Here is a 24,600-nt window from a genome sequence, read left to right as displayed (position 1 = left end):
ACAACCCCAGACTTGGCTTACCCATTCAGGCTGTGTGACATAAAACGGAAGGAGAGGAGAATTCACTGGTATCTGTAATCTTCAAAATTGTGATTACGGCAACTACAGAGATCCAAGCACTCTGGAGCCTAAGGCATGAATATCAGGCTCTTAACCTAGGACCAAAGGTCTCTAAGGATCAAGATGGGATTGCTTTCATTTTGAGAGCCCACGACTGACAGAAACATTCAGAGTTATATACAAAAAGCTATATTCAACTCAGTCTGTTCCATGGTATACCATATTAAGGGCACGAAGTTAGGAGGAGAAAGAAAATCCCTAAGAGAACAGATGTAAAAGAGGAAAACGGAATTCATAGGATTCACGATCATTCTTAGCCTGTAGACACATCTTTTTTCAATTGGGTTGCTACTACCTTTAAAAATAAATAACTTAGCTCATATTCATGAAGGATAGAAGTTTGGCAGTTTTATTGTCTGATAAACCCTAAGCCTCCAGAATAGTCTCTGAAACATGGTCAACTTTCAATAAATATTTGTTGAATATATAAATAAAGTCGTTTTACTGTTTTCTACCATTTTAATATTAAATCATTCCATCTTTGTTTAAATTGGAATGGCCAGAAAGGCCCTTTAAGGCATAAATGACTACCTGGACCACTGCAGCATGAAACGAGGAAGCAAGATCAAATAAAATCAAGCTGAAACTTTAAGGTATAGTCCTGATTTCCTCACCTATTTTTAATATTTAAGACCAAGACTACTAATTTCACTCCTGAAATTCAGGTCTTATTTTGCAGGCTCTAAGGGAGGATTCAGGATGAAGAAAACTAGTGGAGGATTAGAGCCAGAAGTATCCTCACATCTCCAAACTCTACAAATACAGACCTCTAAAGAACCTCAGGAACTTAGGAGAAACTGGGCCCAGTAACTGCTCCCTTTGACTTAACTCCTCCCTTAGCTGGGCATGGTGGTGCACACCTGTAATCTCAGTGGCTCAAGAAACTGAGGCAAGAGGATCAGAAGTTCAAAGCCAGCCTCAGCAACTTACAGAGACCCTGTCTCCAAATAAAATATTAAAAAGGGCTGGGAATGTACCTCAGTGGTTGAGCCCCTGGGGTTCAATCCCCAGTACCCATTATTAAAAAAAATAAAATTAAATTAACTCCTCCCCACTGTCTTCTTTTCATGGACTACAAAGAGGAAAATCACAAGTGGATATTGCAGACTGTGAATATTGTTCACTGTTTCTGAATACACTTTCTATCCCTTGGCCTCATCCTTACTATATAGTTGATTCTCAACCAGGGCAAAGTCTTCCTGCCCCCAGGAGACATTTGGGAATGTTTGGGTCTATGTTTTGGTTGGAGACTGCTCTTGACATTGAGTGGATAGAAGTTAGGAGTGTTATTAAGTAGCCATGGTCCACAGGACAGTCCCCATAACAGAGAATTGTCTAACCCAAAACGTCAATAGTGCTGAGATTGAGAAATCCTGTTATCATTACCTAATGCTTACTGTTCCAGGTGCTAATGCTGAATGCTTTGTATGCCTAATCTCATTTAATCCTCACAACATTCTTGCAATGCTCAACAAACTCTGAAGTGGCCCTTGTTATTATCTTCATTTCACAATGAAGATCATAGAGGTTTACAGAGTTTGAAAAATTTGTACCAAGATCAGATAGTCTGTAAGTGACAGAACAGTCTCTATCCACACCCAGATCTACCTGACTCTAAAACCACATGCCGTTGCCTCTTACAAGTTTCATCAAGGTGAATTCAAGTGACTAGAATTCCACTAACTCGGTCATTACACAAGCCACAGCTACTCACTCCCAGAAAGGAGCTCCAGCCAGGAGCATGTTTGGATACTTTCATTAGTTCATATTTTTAAAGTAACAGGCCTTGCAAAAAATGGTAGGGTAGCCTGTGCTTTAAGCCAGGAATTGTTTGAAAGGGCTTCTCCTCATATGTAGACTGAATCCTCCAAGCAAGTATATAAAGTAGGTACTTATATTAATTTCATGGCACAGATAAGGAATCTGAGGTGAAGAGAGATGAGGACACAGAGCCAGCAAGGTGCAGAGGTGAGATCTGGTTGCAAGAAGTCTAATGCCCATTTCTCTAATCCCTCTTCACTACAATTCTGTTTTACCCTGTGTACCTACAAAGCTGGGGAAGTAGCCACATAAGCCACTTGGAATGTGTGACCTTTTCTCCTTCATAGCCTATACATCAAGCAATTGGCAGGAACAAATCTTCATTACCTTTGTTATATATTTTTTTTAATTTTCATTTTATTTATTTTTAATTGACACATAATTGTACAAATTGATGGGGTAAAATCTAACGTTTCCATACCATTAGACACAGCAAGGCAAATACTGCATGATCTCACTCATGTGTGGAATCTAAAAATGTTGGTCCTTTTGCTGGTCTTTGCAGATCTGCCAAGACCTCAGTACATCCTGATCCTGAAAATATGGAGATCAGAAATATACTCCTCTCCAGCTTGACTAGCCCCTGAAGGCAAGCCAGCATCACCCTCACTTTCTGCTTTAAAATTCTCTTTCATTGTTTGCATAAAATTTTCTTTTATTAAGTGTGGGATTTGAAAAGGTTTTCAAATAATTAGTACAGTTAGTCTAAATGTAAAAAAAAAAAAAGCTAAAAGGAAAACTGTTTGCAATTAGGATTTGCATAATTTCTTTAACACTGCCTAAGTTATCTACATTTGCAGCTAAAAGTAGGGCAGTATTTTGGATGAAACAAAATGAAATCCATGTGCCTGACCTTTGACATCTCTTCTAAACACCTCAACTTTTTATGGGAACCCAAGTAATTAGATACTTGAAATTTTTTCAAAAACAATTTTTTTATTTTTTAAAAATCTTGCTTATTATGTGTCAAGTAAACTTAATAAAAGCAAGAAGGTTAATATATGAGCTTTCAAACATGAGTCAGTGGATCTTGTGAATCAATTTTCCCCAAGGATGGCCCTCACAATCTCACAAATTTGTCAGAAAAATACTCTTCTCACTTAAAAAAAAAAGCATGTTTTATGGGTTCCTATATATAACTATAAATTTACATAAATATATACATCGCCTCCTGCCAATTAGTATTCACTTATGAGCAGGGCCCAATAACCCTGATGATAAGTGAAAGTACATCAGTGATGAGACATCCCCAGGAAACCAATGGGAATCTCAGCAAGAATTTAACTTAAGAGTAGGTGGAAGAGACTCATTACTGGCCTGGCTTGTTGCCTTGTTCTGTTTGAAACCTTGATTAAAGAAATAACAAACATGGAATGCTAATTAAACTGTTTGACCAATTTCAATAAACAAGCGGGTCTAATTTGGGGACCGAAGAGAGGGGATAAAACACTACAGCTCTGCTATTCATTTTCTTATACCAGTTCTTGGATTCCTGCTACCAGAGTTCTTGTCCCTAAAGGCCTCCAGATCAGCAGGGTTGCTGATTCTTGGGTAAAGAGAGAGAGAAAATGTGTCAACTTGGTGAAGCTCGCTACAAGCTACAGCTTGCAGGACTCCTCGAGATCACAGTCCATGATTGCAGCCTGTCCTGCTCACGGACTGTCACCTAGTAAGGCATGTTGTAAGTCGTGAAGAATGTGTTTAAGTATAAATAGTCTTGCCTGGCTTGAGCAAGCAAAACTGTTCCTTCAGTTCACTGCACACACAGCTTGGAGGCCAGTGTCCTGGGTGTACCAGTTGTATCTCCACATAAAATGAATGTCAGCAATACCCTAGTATATAATATTGTCTATTAGACAGTGCATAAAGGCCTGCACTGTGTGTACATACTGTAGCCACACAGAAAACATTACCAAATGAGCCTGCTTTTAGCCCAATGCCTCATACAGTGGTAATTAAGGAGAACTGCTTTTTGATTTGCAACTATTTGCTGTTCTGCAGGAAAAACAGAGCTTAGACCATCTTGTTCCATTTGTTGTTTCCACGCTTAATCTTCTGATTCATGAGGAATTATTACACCCAACACCTATGGGGAATTTAATTGTTTGGCTCCTACTCCTCTGGCAAGTGTAATTATGGAGGAGGAGGATCTATAGATTAACATTTTTTAAAAGCTTCATCCAAGAAAAAATAAATAAAAGGAGGTGGAGTTTTTTGTAAAAACCTAGTATTGAATAACATCAAGGGTTGAAACAATGCCAGCACTGAGCTTAAGAGAAAACATCAATGCCTAAATAGGAGGTCAAACCAGGGCCATGCAGACCAGAAGTCTGATCCCATCACCATTAACCTGAGGATCAGCACAACCCATTTATTCCATGGGTATTTATAGATAATTGGGATACATTTTGCATGTATGGATAAAAATATAATGTGAAGTGGTTTTGAATGAATTGGGAATGAAGTTTTTAGGTCTGTTTCCATTGTTGTTTAATGATAAAGCTCCGTTTTTCAACGATCATAGATGAATAAGAGAGCTCTGCTCCCCAGATAATTTATAGGGCAAGAAAGACCCAATATTTCACACTATGTCAATAAATTTGCTGCTAAACAGTTGCTGTCAGATACACAGAGAGATGAATGAGAGCTGTAGCAGACACCATGAGGGCCCCATCCACATTCCTAGGACTTTTTATCCAGTAGACTCAGCCACAGTATCAGCACCCCTCTACAGATAACTTTTTCTAGAACTGTGAAGGTCAAGTTACCCATAGTGCTAGGGGCCAGTGGCTCTCAAGAGTTGGTGAATAACTGCCCCCGTCCCCTCACCCCTCAGGAGGTATAATCTGCACACATTTTGTACCTGTCCCAGAGTTTCCTCACAGGATTAAACTTCAGTTGATTACAGTGGTACCTGGCTTAATAACACTTCCTTTATTAGCTCCTATTCCTTCCTTCAACCATTTCCCTGTTTTTCAGCAGGCATTCACTGTGTCTGAATCCTTGTCTCAGGATACACTTCTTAGGGAACCCAATAATGACAGGTACCTGCCCTCAAAGACCACACAATCTGACGCAGAAAATGAGATTAGAAGAGGATCAGAGACAAAATAGCTAGATTGGTTGTATGGTAAATTTAATTATATAGGTGAGCAATACCCTATACATATGTGCAGTAATAATTGTTGCAAGGAAAAATAGAGTAGGTGTATTATTCCACTTTAGCCACACCATAAATGTAATACACAGACTAGGTGGCTTAAACAACAGGAATTTATTTTCTCCCAGTTCTGGAGGTTGGAAGTCCAAAATAAAGTTGCCATCAGGGTCAGTTTCTGGGTAGGCTTCTCTTCCCAGCTTATACATGGCTATCTTCTCACTATGTCATCACATGGCCTCTGTCTATGGACAGAGAGAGAGGGACAGGGAGACTATCAGGAAGAGGGAGAGAGAGAGCTCTTTCTGGTGTTTCTTCCTTTTATTATAATGACACTGGTTTTATTGGGTTAGGGCCCCATCTTATGACCACACTTAATTTTTTTTCTATCTCCAAATATATTCACACTGGGGTTAGGGTTTCATCATATAAATTTTGGAAGGACATAGTTCAGTCCATAGCAAAAAAAAGGGGGGGGGAGGGAAGGAGATATTTAGTAAGTATATAAATAAAGCTTATAATCATCAAGCCAGTTAGGAATTTAGCCCTAAAATTTGTTCGGTATCTGCTTAGAATAGGTACAGCTCTGCAGTAGTTGACTGCCATTTTCTTTGTGAATTTGAATAAATAAAATTTATGATCATGATTCCAAAATAATTATGAGTTTAAAAAATGTCTTTTTGGCTGTAAGTTTTTTTTCTTTATCGTATTCCTATCATTTGAATAATAAAAAATAAAATTTCTCATATTTAAATTTTTGGTTATAGCAGAAGAAGACAATTTTAACTCTTTAAAGACATGTTCCTAGGGAGAAAGAATAAGTAAAACTGTGGTACCGAAATGCTAAACCAATCCTTAGGAAAGTCAGGAGGCTTCAAGGTTGCCATGTGCTGATGGGCTTCTGAGAACACTGATCTTTTATGAGAAATAAAATTCCCCGTTTAATTGTTAAGCTGGTTTCAAGGGCTGTCTTCTCTCTCCAGAACATGCTTGGCTCTCCTTCAAACACTGCTCAACATGACCCAGTCAGGGAGCTGTATGCAGGCCACACATATTCACCCCTCCCTCCCAGGAAATATAGTCCATCCCTTCAGTATAATTATATGGTACAAATAATAGAGGTTTTTGTTAACTACCAGCTGGTTTTTTTTTTTTTTGCAAAGCCTATCAAATATCAGAGACGGTATAATGCTATAATTGCATCTATGAACCTGTGTAACATTTAAACAATGAGTTCTAAAGGTCAAGGTACATAATACACATCCACTGTATTTCTCTGATAAGTCTATAATGTTCAATGTGACATAAAACAAACTAAGCACAGACATATGTTTCTCTGAGATAATAACTTCTTTAGCTATTAAAAAATTCCAAAATATTATTTATTTTGAAAGAATGTTTCATTACTTGCTTGCTTCCTATTTTACTTATTGAGATTCCAGAAGGATTTGATTTGACATATGCTTGGTTTAGCTTTTAGTCACCAATGGATGGCACAAAATGCTCTGCTCTGTCAACTTCAGTTGATACTGATCTAACACAGATCATTTGGTCATATCAAGAAAGGATCTCTTGAAAGTTGGATAACCCCAGGACCTAATTCTTGTTTCTATATATACTAGTTTTCATCAAGGCTCTTAGCTTTAATTCCCAGCTCTAGTCCAAGGAAACTGAAATTTACATGTTCAACACAGTTCTCACTCCTATAGTTAGGACTCATTATTTAATTTCATATGTGAAATTCCTGCTCAGAAGTCTTCTAGTAATCTGATGGTCAACAGCTCTAAAACTGAGCTCCTAATTTTACCAGATCTGTCCCAGACACAATACACACTCCATCACAGTTGATAGCAGTCCCATCCTTCAGTGGCTTAAACCAAAAATCTGTGAACTACTCTTTATTCTCTTTAAGTCATCACACCCAATCTACAGCAAATCAATTGGTTCTACCTTCAAAATATATCCAGAATCCAACCTTTTTGATTATCACCCTAGGTCAAACCATGACAATCTCTTTCCTGAATTGTTTTAGCCTTTTCACTAGTTTTCCTGTTTCCACTTTTGACCCCTAGTCTATTTTCACAACAGCCAAAGCAATCCTTTCAAGTATGTCAGATCACATCACTCATCTGCTTCTTATCTCCCTCTGAATAAAATAAGAGATTACAGCATGAGCTGCAAAACGGTGCATGATAAGGCCTCTGTTCTCTGTGTTTCCGTCCAACCCAGTCACATTGGTCTCTTTGCTGTTCTTCATACAGAGCTGACAAACTCCCTCATTAGGACATTAGTACAGCTGTGACTTCTGTTGAAAATTTGCTTGCCCCAGATTCCTCTGTGGCAGACTCCCTTATCTCCTTCAACCCTTTGTTCAAATATCACTGTCACAGTGAAACCTTCCCTAACCAGTCTGTGTAAACTACAACACACAACACTCTTCTCACACCCCTGATGCCCTTTACGCTTTTCTGTTTTTTCTTTTATCTCCTTCTTCAAATTATACACTGTATTAATACATTTTTGGTTTATTGACTGTCATTCAGACAGTCAATAAAGGCCCAGGAAGACAAAGAGCTTTCTATTTTTTGTTCATTGCTGAATCCTAGGAACCTAGAATAGTGTTCAGCAATTATTATTTGTTGAAAGAATTAATGTCTTTCTCAATTTTTTTTGTCAAAGACATATCACTAGGGATTCATCATAAACAAATAAGTAATCAAAGAGAAAGTACCATGGTAACTACAAAATAATATTACATAATAAAGACTTCAACCCAATGAATATTAACTTTTTAAATATCATAATTAATGACATGCCAGATAAAATATTATCTGGGAATCAAAACAGATGGGTTAAGCAAGGCAGTTCTTAACTTTACTAATGTCTGGGTTGCTTTTCAATTCTCTAGAGGCAAAGGTTAACATGTAGGCATTTAATTCAGTAAATTGGCAAATACTTTCTGTCAGTAGAACAGATGACCATAAAGACTTATAGTCCCCTTGGACATTAACTCATTTTGGATCTATTCCAGCAATTCATTAAATTTCCCATAGGTACCTGGCTCCTCAAAACTCTTTGGGCCAATGCAACATCTTACTGGTTCCTTCATTACTTATGAGATGAATAAAATCTTTGATGTGTTCATTCTATATATCTATTAGCATCATGATTTAGTCTATTCAAAATTAAATTTCAACCTGTTCAATGATCAGCTAAATTTTAACACTCAGGGACTATACTGAAATACTTTAAAGGGCTTAAAAAAGAGCAAAATAAGATTTTCATCTAGAACATGAAAGACAACTACATCATGTTTACTAACACAAAGATTCAAAGTGATAAAGTTGTCATTCTTCATAAGTTAGCTTATGAATTAATTAACATCCTAACAGAGCCATCAGGCTTTCATTTGCTGTTTGCTTTTTGAAACAATTCTAGAGTGCATTTGGAAAAAAATGTATAGTATTCAGGAAACTAATGAAAGAGAAGACCTCTGAGGAAAGATTACTCTTATCAAATATTAAAACTTATTAAAAAGCATCAAATTAAAAGGCATAATGCCGCTACATAAATAAATATGCAGATGGGATTAATAGAAATAATTTCAACTCAGATACTTAAAGGAATTGAGATGAGTTAAAATATAGCAGAAGTGTTGCCTCAAGACTGTGAATCAAAGATGACTCATTAAACAAATGAAGTTGGAAAAACGGGGGGGAGGGAGGGTAGAATTATGCTGAATTCCTATATCACATTCTAAACCAAATAGCTTCAAGACTTCATTGTAAAAGATAAAATCATATACATACTATAAGAAAATCTAGGAGAACTCCTTTATATCCTTGAAAACAGTCACCAAAATTCAGAAGCCCCTCCCCAAAATAACTGGCAAATTTAAGCATCTTTTTAGTGTTTCGTGTGTGTGCGTGCACATACGTGTGTGCTCCCGCATGCCTGCGTGTGTGTGAAAGAGAAAGAATTTTCCTCCCACATGTAAAACCTACCATACACAAAGTAGAAAGAAAACCAATAAACCTAGAAAAATTTAATCTCGTAGCATAGATAACCTGCTAATCTCCCTTGTGTTTTTTAAACTTTCATAAATCAAAAAGAAAGACAACCCACTAGAAAAATAGACAAAGTATAATAGCCAACTCACAGAAAGAAGAAAATCAAGTTACTCTTAAATATCAATCTTTAAACTTACTCTTTATAGAAAGATAAATGCAAAATAAAATTCCCCTAGCTAGCAATTTTTACTTATATTGGCAAAAATACAGATATTTGATAATATTCAATTTGCAAGGCTATGAAGAAAACAGGCACTTTTGTCCATCAGGAGTATAGACCTATTGGTAGGCATTGTGCTCTGTGGAGAGAAATCTGACAACACCTATCACAATGACTTGCATCCTCTGACCCCTCGGTGTCTTTCTGGGATCTATCCTACAGATGTAGTTGCATGTGTGCAAAATGGTGTCCATACAAGTTCAATCACAACAGCAGTGTTTAAAATGGAAACAACTTGAATGTCCATCATGAAGACTGGTTTAAACAAATTAAAAACCATGGTACAGCCAAATTACAGAACCCCAGGCAACCATAAAAGAAAATTTAGGAAGTTATATATGTAATGAGATGGAAAGATCTATCAAGATTTAGATGAAAAGGCAAGTGGGGAAAGTGACCCCAAAAGTATAAAATACTAACTTTCATGTACAAAGAAGGAAAACTGGGAATATCTTTGTATGTGCCTATATGTGCAAAAAGCTACTTTGAAAAGATTGTCAAGAAACTAATGACAATATGTGAACTGTGACATTCAGATCTACTGCTGAATGCTACCAAAGAACTGAATGGACTTGTGGCCCCAGCTGCATTCCCTCTGAATCTACCACTACATTTGTGCCAAGGACAACTTCCACAGGCTGCTCTCAGACAATGACTGAGAAAGATTAACGTACTGAGACAAGCGTATACCAGCAAGCCATGGCTCTCCTCTTGCCTGGCCAATCTTTCTTGGAACTATGCTGCAATTGCTATTCCTCCTACCCAATCCTATTTCCTTCTCTGTCTTTCCACAGGTTTCTGATACGCACATTGAATCTCATTTTGCTAGCTGCATTTCAGAAGCCCAATTACCTTTTAAAGGGTAGGACATGAAGAAGATATTGGATTAGAGTCTTTATTTTTGAAACTTATAAACTTTTCATACAGCCCAAAATTAAATCTAAAGTATTCTCTTACAGTGCTTTCCAAAGTGTTATCCCCACATCTCCTACATTTGTCTCACCCCTGATCCACTAAAAATACTTGTTTATTGGAAGACCCGGAATCTGCACGTAAAGGTCCCCAGGTGATATGAAACACAGAGCTAAAGGACTACAGGGTTAAATTATATAGTGAGCACGGACTGGGCCAAACTATAAACACATAAGGTGAACCGAAAGAACCAGAATGGCATCATACTTAATCATCAATTAAACAATGCAACTCATCTAAACAAAGAACATGAGGGATGGGGGGGAGGGGAAACAAATCCAAACAAAAAAAAAAAACCTAGAAAGAAGGACCAAGCACCCAAACACAGCTCTTCTAAGCATTCTTCCAAGACACAGGAAACAGTACTCTAAGGTCCTCGAGCATCATTTTCCCACTGAAGGAATCAGTCCTCCCCTAAGGATGGTTCCATAATTTCCCATTGCCATTAAACATTAAATAACCTCATTCTGTTTATTTGGTATTCAGCCCACCAGCCAACTTTCTAAATCATAATTTGGGCCCCCACGTAGTTCTGTCTATTGGAAAAGATTGGTAATTTCTAAAGAAAAAGAATTCTACTCTATCCTATAAAAGCACAAAAAACACTGAATTGGACACATAATTGAACTTATTTAATTATGTCATTCTTTTTTTTAATTTGGGTTTTTTTAAGTTATAGGTGGATACAATGTCTTTATTTTACCTTATGTGGGGCTGAGAATCAAACCCAGTGCCTTACGCATGCTAGGTGAGCGCTCTACCTCTGAGCCACAACCCCAGCCCTAATTATGCCATTCTTTTACTCACTATTCATTTCTAGAAATGCTTGTATTTATATTTTTATTCTTTCAGTACCTGAGCTATGATGTTTCAATCAAAAATCAGTTCTAGAATGCCCTTGCTTATTATTTTATTGCCAATCTTGTTTTACCAAAATAATATCTAGAAAAAATCTATCATATTAATTAGGAATGCTGGAGTTTTATTTTTATTAAAAATATAAACCCACAAAGTTAACTTTGGTTTTGGAACAATTGCTTTGAAGTGCACATTATTTTAATTGTTTAGTATTACTTTCATGAAAAAAAAATCATAAGCAGTGTTTTGAAGGTTTTATTTTCTTTTTTTATTATTATTAGTTGTTCAAAACATTACAAAGCTCTTGACATATCATATTTCATACATTTGATTCAAGCAGATTATGAACTCCCATTTTTACCCCGTATACATATTGCAGATTCACATCGGTTACACCTCCACTTTTTTACATACCGCCATACTAGTGTCTGTTGTATTCTGCTGCCTTTCCTATCCTCTACTATCCCCCCTCCCCTCCCTTCCCCTCCCCTCCCCTCCCAGCTTCTCTCTCTACCCCATCTACTGTAATTCATTTCTCTCTCTTGTTTTTTTCCCCTTTCCCTTCACATCCTCTTATATGTAATTTTGTATAACAATGAGGGTCTCCTTCCATTTCCATGCAATTTCCCTTCTCTCTCTCTTTCCCTCCCCCCTCTCGACCCTGTTTAATGGTGATCTTCTTCTCATGCTCTTCCTCCCTATTCTGTTCTTAGTTGCTCTCCTTACATCAAAGATGACATTTGGCATTTGTTTTTTAGGGATTGGCTAGATTCACTTAGCATAATCTGCTCTAGTGCCATCCATTTACCTGCAAATTCCATGATTTTGTCATTTTTTAGTGCAGAGTAATACTCCATTGTGTATAAATGCCACATTTTTTTATCCATTCATCTATTGAAGGGCATCTAGGTTGGTTCCACAGTCTAGCTATTGTGAATTGTGCTGCTATGAACATCGATGTAGCAGTATCCCTGTAGTACGCTCTTTTAAGGTCTTCAGGGAATAGTCCGAGAAGGGCAATAGCAGGGTCAAATGGTGGTTCCATTCCCAGCTTTCCAAGAAATCTCCATACTGCTTTCCAAATTGGCCGCACCAATTTGCAGTCCCACCAGCAATGTACAAGTGTACCCTTTTCCCCACATCCTTGCCAGCACTTGTTGTTGTTTGACTTCATAATGGCTGCCAATCTTACTGGAGTAAGATGGTATATTAGGGTGGTTTTGATTTGCATTTCTCTGACTGCTAGAGATGGTGAGCATTTTTTCATGTACTTGTTGATTGATTGTATGTCCTCCTCTGAGAAGTGTCTGTTCAGGTCCTTGGCCCATTTGTTGATTGGGTTATTTGTTATCTTACTGTCTAATTTTTTGAGTTCTTTGTATACTCTGGATATTAGGGCTCTATCTGAAGTGTGAGGAGTAAAAATTTGTTCCCATGATGTAGGCTCCCTATTTACCTCTCTTATTGTTTCTCTTGCTGAGGAAAAAACTTTTTAGTTTAAGTAAGTCCCATTTGTTGATTCTTGTTATTAACTCTTGTGCTGTGGGTGTCCTATTAAGGAATTTGGAGCCCGACCCCACAATATGTAGATCGGAGCCAACTTTTTCTTCTATCAGACGCAGAGTCTCTGACTTGATATCAAGCTCCTTGATCCATTTTGAGTGGCAGGATATAAAATCAACACGCATAAATCAAAGGCATTTCTGTATATCAGCGACAAAACTTCTGAAATGGAAATGAGGAAAAACACCCCATTCACAATATCCTCAAAAATAAAATAAAATACTTAAGAATCAACCTAACATAAGAGGTGAAAGATTTATACAATGAAAACTACAGAACCCTAAAGAGAGAAATAGAAGAAGATCTTAGAAGATGGAAAAATATACCCTGTTCATGGATAGGCAGAACTAACATCATCAAAATGGCGATATTACCAAAAGTTCTCTATAGGTTTAATGCAATGCCAATCAAAATCCCAACAGCATTTCTTGTATAAATAGATAAAGCAATCATGAAATTCATATGGAAAAATAAAAGACCCAGAATAGCAAAAGCAACTCTAAGCAGGAAGTGTGAATCAGGCGGCATAGCAATACCAGATTTCAAACTATACTTCAGAGCAATAGTAACAAAAACAGCATGGTACTGGTACCAAAACAGGCGGGTGAACCAATGGTACAGAATAGAGGACACAGAGACTAATCCACAAAGTTACAACTATCTTATATTTGATAAAGGGGCTAAAAGCATGCAATGGAAGAAGGATAGCATCTTCAACAAATGGTGCTGGGAAAACTGGAAATCCATATGCAACAAAATGAAACTGAATCCCCTTCTCTCGCCATGCACAAAAGTTAACTCAAAATGAAGGTTTTCTTTTCATGGGACATTCTGAATCACCCAACTAGTGGGATCTTGCTATTGGTCTCAATTGCATGGCTGCCCTTAGCTATAGCATCTGCTTTCAGTTTTTGCAGTTGACTTTCCAGAATAACTAGGAAAGTGTAGCTACACTACAGCTTTAACTTCTAATTCCAACTTCATTACTTAAAACATTGGTGTTAGGATATCTTGTGCTTTGGCTCAACAAAAATTATCGTATTTAATGATTTCTTGGGCCACTATACTCTGAATCTTCAGAGGTTTTCAATGACCTTGTTCCCTCTACTGTGGTAGTGGGGAAGGTAAAATAATGTGCTGTGTTTATAATTGAATTTGGAAGGAGAGGGAAGAGCCAGGGGGGAAATCTCAATATGCCTCTAGTCTGTTTTTCATTCTTAATACTTGCAAATAAAATCTGTGATGTAGGATGGAATTCTTATCGAAGTGCTGTTCTCATTTTGTGTTTGGTTTGCATGCTAGTTTCAGCTGTTTATTGCTGTTTTCAGCAAGAATTCAAGAAAGAGAAAGAAAGAATGGAAACACAAACAAAATGACTAAACTGTAATACAAAGATAATGAACTCCAATGCAACAGGATAGGAAATGAGAACACGGGATGCTGTTAGCCATAAAGAAGAAAAAGAGTTTTATTTCCATACTTTTGAAGCATTCTTTGGAAACAAGAAAAACCTAGAAATACAGTCAACCCAGTTACTGTCGGTGCAATTCTATTTTCAAAAGAAAGTCACACTTACATTTTAAATAGCGATTTTATTTTATGAGAAAGGGAAAAGATTGGAGTGAGATGAACATTAAAACCCCACAAAGCATGATGATGATGAACCAGTCATAAGACTGTTTCAGATCTCCTTTCACCTCATCTTTTTGAAATGAGTATTTCTAGTTCTTAGCACTGTCCACTTTATCAGCCTGGCAGAGACCTGAGGGTTAGTAGGATTTGCTGCCAATGGAATTCATATGCAAAACAGAACTGCCTGCTTTCCAAAGGAAAAAAAATGAAATATATAATTATATAAAGTAAATAAAAAGCATTGAAATCCTTAAGATGATCTTCACACATCCTTCAGCTAAGATTTTAAATTTGATCAAATATATTTAATGAAGAAAATTGCTTTTTATAGTTATTTTCTTATTATCATAAAGGTGTTTAGAGAAAATTATTTATGAAATCTCTCTTTTTTTTGTCCTAACCCAGCAAACTAAACATGTTCCATTTATTTTTAAATGAAGTGAAAATTAGCCAGGTGTGTTAGATAAGCTTTCTATACACAGGTCTAAATATTGACAAAGGGAGATGTGTCACTGGAAAAATCATCAGTCTAGCAATTATCACGTTAGCATGTTAAGTGGAAAAAGATGTGAAACTTTCAAATGTGTCAATACAGATTATTTCATTTCCACTAGCTATCAGCTATACTGTGAACATCAGTTCTTTAATGTACACTGAGCAAGCAGTTCAGCTAAAGAAATTTTTCCTCTGGGCCTGGCGGGGGAAAAAGCACAAGGTCTTGAGTGAAATCACATATGTTTCTAGCTACTGTTTCAAATAACCCAAAAGAGAGGAAAGGGGTACAAATGAAGACAAAAGTATTTTTGTGCATTGTTTATTTTTATAAGAACTGCATTTGGACTACTCCTTCATTGGGTTATGTGTTTCCCACAATTCTCGTCAGTCCCTAACCCACAGCACTTTCAGAAAATAGAAGCACCTGCAAAATCAGATCACATTTCTATACTATGATATTAAATAAAATACACAGTATCTCAGTAATAATTATCTTGTTATACATTTTAGATTCCTATGAACTATACTTTAAGATTTGAGAAATGCTATTAATTTTTGGTATTAAGAAAAGGATACACACACACACACACACACACACACACACATATATATATATATATATATATATATATGAATTCTGGCAACATGAAAATTCTTTTTATCATGAGGTGACAGAGTAAGCAGAAAGGACAAGCTCTCCCTGCTAGAACATGCCTAAATATATCCCTTGGGTGGGGTTCAAGACACATTCCCCCAACTTTTGGCACCTTGGCATTTGAGGAAACAGCAGAAACAAGAAGACCTCTCTGATTTTCTTCTGCCCCTCTAACCTGAAGTGGGCCATGAAAGAATTCTCTGACTTTCTTCCTAAGTAGGTCATAGAGTCTCATATGTCCTCTGGAAGAAAGGTGCATCATACTAGTATACAGAGAATAATCTTAATAGGACTTTCTGAGACCCCCTCCCCCAGTTTATTAATTAGATTACACCCCCATTTGTCCAATCATATTTTCCCACAAGTGTCCATTTATTGATCAATCTTAGCATAAAATATCTTCCTGTTTCTTTGGGTGCTCATTTCTGAATGAATGCTTGTATCACAAAACCTGTATTTTAAATTTTTGTTATGCTCGTCTGTTGTTTTATGTGTCTTTTGTTATATGGGACTCGGTTATAAATCTAACAATGGGTGAGGAAAGAAATCTTTTCTTTCATACCCTCAATGGCACATTGAAGCCTCTTTTCTTTCCACTTTTTTATTTTTATAGTCATATATTTCTTCTTTCTGGGCCCTGAATGGCAAAAGTATTTACTAAACCACTGCTCCATCACTTACTTGATCATCATGTTGCTGCTAATCACAACTTCTCCCTGGTTTCACCAAACCCCCATATTCTAGCAGTGTAAAATCCCTAAAAATCTGGAGGTAATTCTCTGTGTTCAAGAGTGGAATGTTTGAATTCCCCATTGAGTTTTCTGGGGCAGGGGGAGGGGCAGATATATAAATACACATATATACTATTTTCTGAAATTTTGTTTTGTTTTAACTTCATATTTGGTTACCATATTGGTTGTTGGGGCTCAAAATGATATCCCAAGGACTGATGCTTTGATCGGCTGAGAGACTTTAAAAGCTGCCTCATCTCAAATTCCCACTGATTTTCCCTAGTTTCTCTCCAGCCTCACATAGGGGAGACTTTCTGCAAAGTATCCTTATTTTTCTAACCAACCCAGCAAAAGAAAAATACAGTGCCTTCAGTTTTCTTATTGAAATTTCAAAAACCAGAGAAAATTAAATTCATATTGCAAGAAGACAAAATTGTTCAACACACCTGGACAGACTTTTGTTGTACAGTATTGTTCTCTCTTCTGGTTTCACTCAGTATTTTAAAATGAATTATTTACAAACCAATGTCTCTTCTGTAGTCCTTTCCCAAGGCCACTTTTTATATAAGTCTATTGAAATCCCCTATAAACCATTTACTATCCCCCTAAAAATTGTCTAGGTTCCCTCTTCTCTACCTACCCAATAGAGAGCTCTCTACATGCTTCTGAATCATGTTGGTCTAATGAGTAATTGCACTTGTATTAACCCTAGGCATGTTTATAGATTTGGATCTTTTTTCTCCTGTTAATCTTCTTGCTGCCAGTTCATTTCAGTGGAACTTCAGGGGAAGAAGAGATTTTCCCCTCATTCCTTGTCTTCACTTTGTAACCAATTTACTTGCTCCTTGTTTTACACCTGTGTCTCTGCTTGAAATGTCTCCCTTAAAAGGTCACCAATTACTTTGTCATCACAGAATCTAAAGGTATGGGAGGGTAACTTTTTCTGCAGCACCAGACCTCATTGGCTTACTTTCTATTCCTTTCCACATGGCAACACTACACTCTCCTGGCCACTCCTGTTTTCCTATTCCTCTCATTTCCAGAAAGTGAGAATCTCCACAATTCTGTTCTTGGTTCAATCCTTTGAGTTCCACCAAAACCTCAACCATTCCCACAGCCTCAAGCTTACCTCTATTGTGACTTCAAAAAATCTATTTCTGACTTCCAACCTCTCATAGATAAGAAGCCACATTTCCAACTATTTTAAAAGTTTACACTCCAATAAATTGGGAAACCTAGTGGATACATTTTTAGACACCTAAGATCTACCAAAATTGAGTAAATAACAATGAGATAGAAGCAGTAATAAAAAGCCCAGGACCAAAGAGTTTCTCACCTAAATTTTATCAGACTTCTAAAGAAAAACTAAACCCAGTATTCCTGAAATTATTCCATAAAGACAGTATCACTCATACCAAAACCAGATAAGGACACATCAAGGAAAGAAAACTACAAACCAATACCCTGATGAACTTACATAAAAAATCCTTAATAAAATATTATCAAATTGTATTCAATCTATATTAAAAAAATTATACAGCATGACCAAGTTGGTTTTATCCCAGCAATGCAAGGATTGTTTAACATATGTGAATCAATAAATATAATTTACCACATAATAGAATTAAGGACAAAAATTATAATTATCTAAATAGATTCAGAGAAAGCCTTCAACAAAATTCAGCACCCACTCATGGTTTTAAAAAAATGAAGAAACTAAGGATAGAAGAAAACAACTTCAACATCATAAAGGCTATATACAACAAACAAAGCCAACATCATGGTGAATGGGAAAAAACTGAAAGAGATGCTTTTAAAATCTAGAAGATAAGGATGTCCACTGTCATCACTTCTATTCAGTATAGTACTAGAAATCTGGGGGAAAGGGATAAAGATAAGAAAGAAAGAAGTCAATTATCACTGTTTGCAGATGATATGACCCTATATTTAGAAGATCCAAAAAGCTTCACCAGCAGAATGCTTGACCTAATAAACAAATTCAATAGCCCAACATGTTGGCACACACCAGCAATTCCAGCAACTTGAGAGGATAAAACAGGAGGACTGCAAGTTTGAAGCCAGCCTCAGCAATTTAGTGAGACCCTTAACAACTTAGCAAGACTGTGTCTCAAAAAAAATTTTTTAAGGGTTGGGAATATAGGTTAGTGGTAATGTGACACTGGGTCCAATCTTTGGTACCAAAAAAAAAAAAAAACACTAAACTTTATTTTAAAGAAAAAAAAATTCAGCAAAGTATTGGGTTATAAAATCGATATAAAAAAATCAACAGCTTTCCTATATTCCAACAATTAATCTGCTGAGAAAGTAATTAGTAGGAAAAAAAATTCCATTTGAAATAACCTCAAAAAAATACCTAGGAATAAATCTAACTAAGGAGGTGAAAGACCTCTACAATGAAAACTATAGGACACTGAAGAAAGAAATTGAAGAAGATACAAAAAGATAGAAAAATCCTCCATGTTCATAAATAGGCAGAATTAACATTGTCAAAATGGTCATATTACCAAAAGCAATATAAAGATCCAATTCAATTCCCATAAAAATACCAATGAAATTCTTCATAGTATTAGGGGGAAAAGTCCTAAAATTCACTTGGAAAAATAAAAGACCCAGGAATAGCCAAAGCAATTCTAAGCCAAAAAGCAAAATGAAGGCATCATATTACCTGAGTACAAATTATACTACAGAGCTATAGTAACAAAACCTGCATGGTACTGATACATAGACCAATGATACAGAATAGAAGACACAGAAACAAACCCACATTGCTACAGTCATCAGATCTTTGACAAAGTTACCAAAAACTTACAGCCTCTTTAATAAATGGTGCTGGGAAAACTGGTTATCCATATATAGAAGAATGAGAGTAATTTCTTATCTCTCACGCTGCACAAAATTCAACTCAAAATGGATCAAATACCTAGGAATTAGAACAGAAACTATGCAACTCCTAGAAGAAATCATAGGGTCACTACTCCAACATATAGGCACAGGCAATAACTTTCTCAACAGAAAACCTAAAGTTCAAGAAATAATGCTAGGAGTTAATAAGTTTTTTAAAAACTTCTGCACAGCAAATGAAACTACTAAGAATGTAAAGAGAGAACATACTGAATGGGATAAAAATTTTTGCTAGCCACCCTTCTGACAGAGGATTAATATCAAGAATATATAAAGTAATCCAAAACACCAAAAAAAGCCCACAAATAACCCAATTAATAAATCAATAAATTAACCAAACAGTTCTCAAAAGAAGAAATAAAAATAAATCAACATCATTAGTAATTAGGGAACTAAATCAAAACTACACCAGAATTTCATCTTACTCTGGTTAGAATAGCAGTCATCAAACAACAAATGCTGGAGAGGATGGAGAGGAAAATGAATACTGTTACACTGTTGAAATTGTAAAGTAACACAGCCACTATGGAAATCAGTATGAAGTTTTTCTCAAAAGACTATGAATGGAACGCCATATGACCCAGCTAAACCCTCCCTAGTATTTATCTTCAAGAATTAAAGTCATTATACATGTATATCCCATGTTCATAGCACACATTTCACAATAGCCAAACTATGGAACCAGTCTAAGTGTCCATCAGTGGGTGAATGAATAAAAAAAAATTGGTGTATATATACCCAGTAGAGTTTTATTAAGTCATAAAGAATAAAATTATGTTATTTGAAGGAAAAATGGATAGAACTTAGGAATATTATATTAAGCAAAATAAGCCAAACTTAGAAAGTCAAGGGTCATATGTTTCTTCTCATATATGGAAGCTAGAAAGGAAAAGGGAAAAGAAAGGTGGGGGGAAATCTTATGAAAATTGAAGAGTAGGGATAGAGGACTAGTGGGAGGGAGGAGGAAAAGGAAAGGGGAAACATATTGACAATTTGGAAAATGATATTGACCAAATTATATTGTGTATATGTAGAAATATGTAGCAAAGAATTTCACCATTATAAACTACAAGGCACCAAATAAAAAATGGGGGAAAAAAAGAAACCACATTTCCAAATGCATAACAAGAATCCCTCCCTAAGTATCTCTAGCATCTCAAATCAGTTCTATCCAAAAAAAAAAAAAAAAAAAAAAGCATCATCAACCTACCCCTCCAAATAGCCTTCTACAACTAGATCTTTTAACAGGACCACCAAATCACACAAATCTGAATTTTGTCATTATGAACTCCTAGATATATTTCCCTTAAGCCACAAATTACTAAGATAAGAATTCTTAAACTCTGATATCTTTTCATACTCTTTCCACCATTCTAGGTCAAGAGTTCCTTTATTTGCATGGACCTGTGGTCATCAAAGTTTACAGACAGTATTAGAATTCCTGTGAACTTGTTAGAAATACAAATTCTCAGGCTCTACCTCTGACTCTTTGCATATAAAATTCTTTGGATGAAGCCAGCAAAGCAATTCTTAGCAAGATCTCCACATGATTCTCATGTGCACTAAAATTTAAGAACCTGCATTATCAGAGTTTACTGTTGCAGATTAATTTGGATTGGCTTTCCTGTCTCCAGTCTCTTTCATTTCCATGCCCCACTAAGGATTACTTTCCTAATGAATAACTCGGATCATGCCACTTCCTTTATAAAACATGTGGCCCTTTATTATCATCAAAGAACCATCATTTGACCCAGCTATCCCACGCCTTAATTTATACCCAAAGAACTTAAAATTAGCATACTACAGTGACAAAACCACATCAATGTTTATAGCTGCTCAATTAACCATAGCTAAACTTTGGAACCAACCTAGATTCCCTTCAGTAGATGAATGGATAAAGAAACTGTGGTATGTATACACAATGGGATATTACTCGGCCTTAAAGAAGACTGAAATTATGGCATTTGCAGGTAAATGGATGAGTTGGAGAACATTATGCTAAGCAAAATAAGTCAATCTCAAAAACCAAAGGCCAAATGTTTTCCCTGATAAGCAGATGCTGATCCATAATGTGGGGGTGTTTAGGGAAGAATGAAGGAATTTGGATTGGGCAGAGGGGAGTGAGGGGAGGGAAGGGGGTATGGGGGTGGGAAGAATGGTAGAATGAGATGGACATTATTACCCTATATACATGTATGATTGCACAAACAGTGTGACTCTGCATCTTGTATAGCCAGAAATGAGAAGTTGTGCTCCATTTGTGTACAATGAGTTGAATGGATCACATTTTATCTGTGTGTGTGTGTGTGTGTGTGTATAATACATATGTGTGTGTGTATATATATATATATCTTACATTTTCATACATATATCACATTTTATTCATTCATCTGTCATGTATAACTAATTAGAAAAATTTTAAAAATAAAGAGAAAAAAATAAATAAAAACCAAACTCCTCATCATGATGTCTCAAGATAAAACACTCAAAAATGGAATAGAATTTCCTTATCTTGACAAAGCACACCTGTAAGAAACCTGTAACTAATATCATACTTAATGGTAAAAGACAAAACACCCTTTCCCCAAGATTAGGAAGTAGCTGAGATATCCACTCTCACTATTCTTATTGAATAAGAAGCAATTAAAGGAATACAAATTGGAAAGAAATAAGTAAAACTGTCTTCATTCACAGTTGACACGATCCTAAGAAACCTTTAAAAAGTTACTAGAACTAATAAATAAACCTAACAAGGTCACAGGATACAAAACAAATATACAAGAATCACTATTTTACTTCTACATAGTAGCAATAATCAATATAAAAATGAAACTTATAAATAATTCTATTCTTTTTATTGGTATATATTAATTATACAGGATGGCAGATTTCATTGTGACATATTTATACATGCTTTTAACATTGTTTGATCAGATTCACTCCCCATTACCTCCCCTTCCTGTCCCTCTCTACACTACACTTTCTCTACACTAATGATTTCTGTTTTATATTCATGACGCCCTTTTTTTTTCCTTCCTCAGCTCCCACGTATGAAACAAAACATGTAATGTTTGCCTCTCTGAATCTGGCTTATTTCACTTAACATAATGCTTTCCAGGCTCATCCATTTTCCTGCAAATAACATAATATTATTTTTTCTTTATGGCTGAAATAGATCATATTTTATCCATATATGTGTGTGTATATCTTACATTTTAATACACACACACACACAGATATATATATTTCACTCATCTCTTTATGGGCACCTAGGATGATTCCATAACTGGGCTATTGTAAATTAAGCTGTGATATATGTAGGCATACATGTATCACTAGAGTATTCTGACTTTAATGCTTTGGTGTAAATACAGAGAAGTGGTATAGCTGTATCATATAGCAGTTCCATTTTAGGTTTTTTGAGGAACCTCCATACTGATTTCTGTAGTGCCAGTATTAATTTACATTCCCACCAAAGAGTATAGAGGGGTTCCTTTTTCCTCACATTCCCATCAGTGTTTGTTTTATTTGTGCTATTCATGATTGTCATTCTGATTGGAGATGGAATCTCAGTGTAGTTTTGATTTATATTTTCCTGATGGCTAAAGATGTTGATCATTTTTAATATAATTATTTGTCATTTGTAAGGCTTCTTTTGATAAAGTCTGTTCATTTCATCTGCCCATTTATTAAATGGGCTATTATGCTGAGTTTTTTGCATTCTTTATATACTCTGGATATTAAACCTCTGTTAGAAGAGTAGCTAAAAAAGTTTTCTCTCATTTTTATAGGGTTTCTCTTTACACTTTTGTTCCCTTTGCTATGTAGAAGCTTTTTAATTTGATGTCTTTCCATTTATTGATTCTCGTTATTATTTCCTGAGCTATAGGAGTCTTATTAAGGAAATCATTGTCTTTTGTTTTAGTCGGATTTTGCACTGCTGTGACTGACCTGACAAAAATATTTTAGAGGAGGAAAATTTCACTTGGGGGCTCACAGTTTCAGAGGTCTCAGTCCATAGACAGCCAGCTCCATGGGGTTCGAGGTCAGGCAGAACATCATGACAGAAAAGCTAGATTCCAACATGGTGGCGGGCGCGGAGAGATCAAGTCTCTGACCTCTTCAGCTGTGTGGGCATACGGAGTCGTAAACAATCTAAATTCTGTTTGCTCAGGATCACTAGGCAATGCTGAGCTGATGTGGATCTGGGGCGAACAGTCTGGGCCTCTCAGAACACACACTGAGCCCAGATCGGCTGAATTCAAGCTCCTCAAGCTCCCGTTCGCCTGCTTCCCGCAGACAAACAGCTGTGACTCAGCACTAATCCATCCAGCTGAAACAACTGGTCAGCCCTTCTGATCCTATGGAGGTAAATGCCAACCAAGCCTTCATAGGTAGGGGCCACAGGTTTGAAACGGGGCTTGGGAGAGACAGTAAGGACCCACCCGTTGCATTGGTCACCTGGCAAAGGGAAACGAACTGTTGCCATTTGCAAGAGATACCACCATGGCAGAGAACTGACATCACCAGACTGCGGCGGAGGAGATAACTTCATTGAAACCTGCTGCTACAGGTGAGTAATTCCCTAGCCTTCCCTCTCCACACATCGGGGAAAACTTAAGGGCCCCTCCCAGCTCTCCTGTGAGCGTGATAGCCAGACCGAGGGAATCAGACGTGGCGCGGGACCTGCAGCGCGGAACTCCCGGCTACCGCCCCCACCAGTGCTGACAACTGAGGTCTCTAGCACCAGCTACCGCAGGCATGGCTACCGGAGGGCAAGTAAAATTCGCTAAGGATTCTCAGCCCCAAGCTCTACAAACTTAGGGTCTGAGGGAATGGCAAACTGGAAGAGTGTGCCCAGTCATTCATGAAAACAGGGCTCCCGGGAACAGCAGACCTGGCGTGTAGCCAGTATTGTGGTGAGCGGCACCCGTGAGAGGGGCCTGGCTAGAGGAAAAGTGGGGAAGTGACTAGACACAAGAGGAGGCCCTAGGCACTCAGGATTGGAGACTCGCCCAGTCTGGGAAGAGGAGCTGCTGCACAGTGATTGGTTCCCGCGTATTGACAGGAGAAACTTGGCGTGGTGGGCACAGCGCCACCTACTGGAAGAGAAGTTAATAAAACTCTAAGACTGCATTTATTAGGGTTTTTTTTCTCTTTTTTTTTGATTTGGGTTTTTTCTTTCATTTTTATTTTTCTTTCTTGTTGTTTTTAAATTTTTTTAATTTTTTAAAAATTTTTTTTCTTCTAATTTTAATTTTTATTTTTATTTTTATTTTTTTAATTTTTTTTTATTTCCTATTCTTTTTTCTTCTTTTGTCTTTTCATTTCTTTTCAATTTTCTTATTCCCCCTTCCTTGAATTCTACCTGCTTACTCTCATTC

Source organism: Spermophilus citellus, assembly GCF_964194105.1.
Source record: "Spermophilus citellus genome assembly, chromosome: 4".
NCBI lineage: Eukaryota > Metazoa > Chordata > Mammalia > Rodentia > Sciuridae > Spermophilus > Spermophilus citellus.
The sequence above is the reverse complement of the archived record's forward strand: the minus strand, read 5'-3'. Positions refer to the sequence as shown.